The following is a 2,729-nucleotide window of genomic DNA, read 5'->3' as shown; positions in this document are numbered from 1 at the left end:
AATGTGAAACCGTAGAAGCAATACAACTACTAATTCCAAGACGAACTGGGACCCCCCGGTGCGCTATAAGTACAGAATAAGGGATATAATAGATCAAAGGGCACATCATGCCAAATTAAACATGTTCAAAGTTTGGTTTAGACACCCCTGGAAACGAGCACAACATCGTGTGTTATGTCTTCTCCTTGCCGAAATTTGCCTGAAAGGTTGTGTCTGTTGGAATTTCCATTTTAGAAGGGTGAAATTTTTTGAAATAATTCAGCACACTTAAGAACAGGCTGTTCGGGATAAAAAAAAATGGCCAGGTTCGGTAAACCGCAAAAGCATCGTGCTCAAGAATGACCACACAAAGCCACACATTCCACGTCGGGCTACCTGAAAAATTAACGAACTAGAATTCCCGACTTTACTTTCATCAAGAATAGTCAGTCAGTTATTTACAAACCATCAAGAATGGGAAAGAAATGGTTCAAGTTTTTCGTCTATTAAGACTCACGTGGTACAAGAGAAGGAATTGAATTACCAGCAAATAAGCCCTCCTTAGCTCATGTTTGTTAACAAGAAGTACCACCCTCTGGGCACAATGTTTACTTGTAAGGATCCACCGTGGTTCAAAGATAACTTCAAACTCATTTTATTGTTGTTTTAAAGGTCGTTTAAAAGAATAGCTGGAAAATGCAGATTTTTATTAAGTTGTTGAGATTTCTTTTTGAAGTTTGCGACGGATGATCCTTCCTCCATGTTTTGGCCTTTCAGACTTTCCGCCATCTTCAGTGTGTTATACGAAGATACCGCCATCCTTTCAGCAGGCCTAGTGACAGTCAGAAACATCCTTATTCTATTAATTTGAATTAAATTAACCGATATATTCTCGTTAGTTTGATAAAACAAAATAGAAAATACCAACCAAAAACAAACAAATGTTTGCATTCTTCATTTTTAATAACTGATTTATTTAAGATGAAGATTACTCAGTTTGTAAACAAACACCTTTTCACGTCTTTTCTCAGTTTTAATCCAGTTGAATTCTTTTTAACCATGGAAAGATATTATCTTGGACCAGAAGTTCGCAATATTATTGTGAGAATGAGTCATCGAGGTCACCTGGTTGTAGATATCGCAGAGGCAGTTGGCGTTACTCAGAGTGTTATCTCCTGATTCCGAGAGACTGGAAGTGCGAATAGGAGGACTGGCAGTGGATATCGGCGCATTACGACGCTAAGGGAGGACAGAAATAGTGTCCCATAGTCCCTGCAAGATCCTAAACGAAGTAAAAGCTATTTCGGCAAGGCCTTTATCAATACAAACGATTCGTAATCGTTTGTGAGAAGTTGGCCTCATATCGTATGCCCTTTGGGACGACCTGCAGCAACAGCCCGCCATCAGCACATCAGGAGAATATGGTGCAGCGAGGGCCTAGAAGAGAACACCAATTGGAATGCGGTTATGTGTACTGATCAGTCACATTTCTGCCTGTACTGCGATAGCAGGCTTCGAGGATATCGAAAATAGGGGATGCTTACAATGCCATAGTTCCTGCTCCCTTCAGTGCAGTTTGGGCTTTGGAGGAGGCGGTGTAATGGTCTGGGCACACTGGAGGACGAACTGGACTCCATATTGTTGAAGGCAACCTTACCGCAGTCCGTTATGCTAAAGAAAGTATCGTGGAATACATCCCTCAAACCAGGGATCCCATTGGCAGGGATTTTCTATTTATGGATGGCAATGCCAGACTTCATAGATGAAGAGTTGTCCATCAATTTTTAGAAAACCTGGGAGTTTCCCATCTGTCCTTCCCCCATTGTCTCCATAAATCACATTGAGCACATGTGGGAAGCGTTGCAAAAAGGGGTTTTGATCGCCATCCGCAGCCAGTTGACATGCAAGAACTGAGCGCAACGTTGCAACATCAGTGGAGTGAAATTCCTTATGAAATTAGTGACAACCTTATTAACAGAATGCCAACAGGTGCTTAATGGGTTAATTTGAAATTAAAATGGGTTCAAAAGTCAAAAAGAGTTAATTTGAATTGTAAAAAAAAGGGTTCATTTGAAAGTTAAAAGCGTTAATTGAAAGTTAGAAGGCGTTCATTTGAAAGTTAAAAAGTGTCATTTTGAAGTTAAAATGTGTTCATTTAAAGTTAAAAAGTGTTAATTGAAAGTTAAAAAGATTAATTTGAAATGCAAAGTGTTATTTTGTAGTTAAAAAAAGTCAATTTGAAATTAAAAAGATTCATTTGAACGTAGAATGTGTTAATTGAAAGTTAAAAAGTGCTAATTTGAAGTCAAAAACGGATAATTTGAAATGAACACTTGTTAATTTGAAGTGAAAAATGTTATTTTGAAGTTAAAAAGAGTTAATTTGAAAGTAAAAAAGGTTCATTTGAAAGTTATAAAGTGTTAATGAAGTCAAAACGTGTTCATTTAAAGTTAAAAAGTGTTAATTGAAAGTTAAAAAGTTTTAATTTGAAATTAAAAACTGATTATTTGAAATGAAGTGTTAATTTGAGGTTAAAAAGGGTTAATATGAAAATAAAAAAAGGTTAATTTGACGGAAAAATGCTACAAGCTACTTATGTTTTTCTGTTATTCTAATATTACCAATTCTTCATTGAGTGGGTAAAAATTCGACTTTATTTCCTGATAATGTCCGGTCCCTCGGTCGCGTTTCACGCCATTTCTGTGTTGGAATTTTGACACAAGGCGTATTGCCTCACCCCACTTATAACC

The 2,729-nt window shown here is 37.3% G+C and overlaps 1 long non-coding RNA gene across 1 annotated transcript; it reads right to left on the bottom strand.

Moving 5' to 3' along the window:
* Positions 1-618: 618 nt before the first annotated feature.
* Positions 619-1,045, bottom strand: LOC112127260. The gene is made up of 2 exons (XR_002910483.1): positions 908-1,045; positions 619-811 (listed from the first exon to the last, which is right to left on the bottom strand). It is a non-coding gene; the product is annotated as an uncharacterized LOC112127260 (long non-coding RNA).
* Positions 1,046-2,729: the final 1,684 nt, after the last annotated feature.

This window comes from Cimex lectularius, unplaced genomic scaffold, assembly GCF_000648675.2.
Source record: "Cimex lectularius strain Harlan isolate CLEC.00 unplaced genomic scaffold, Clec_2.1 scaffold270, whole genome shotgun sequence".
Classification (NCBI taxonomy): Eukaryota; Metazoa; Arthropoda; class Insecta; order Hemiptera; family Cimicidae; genus Cimex; species Cimex lectularius.
Note: the sequence above shows the minus strand (reverse complement) of the source record. Positions and strands in the feature narration are given on the sequence as shown.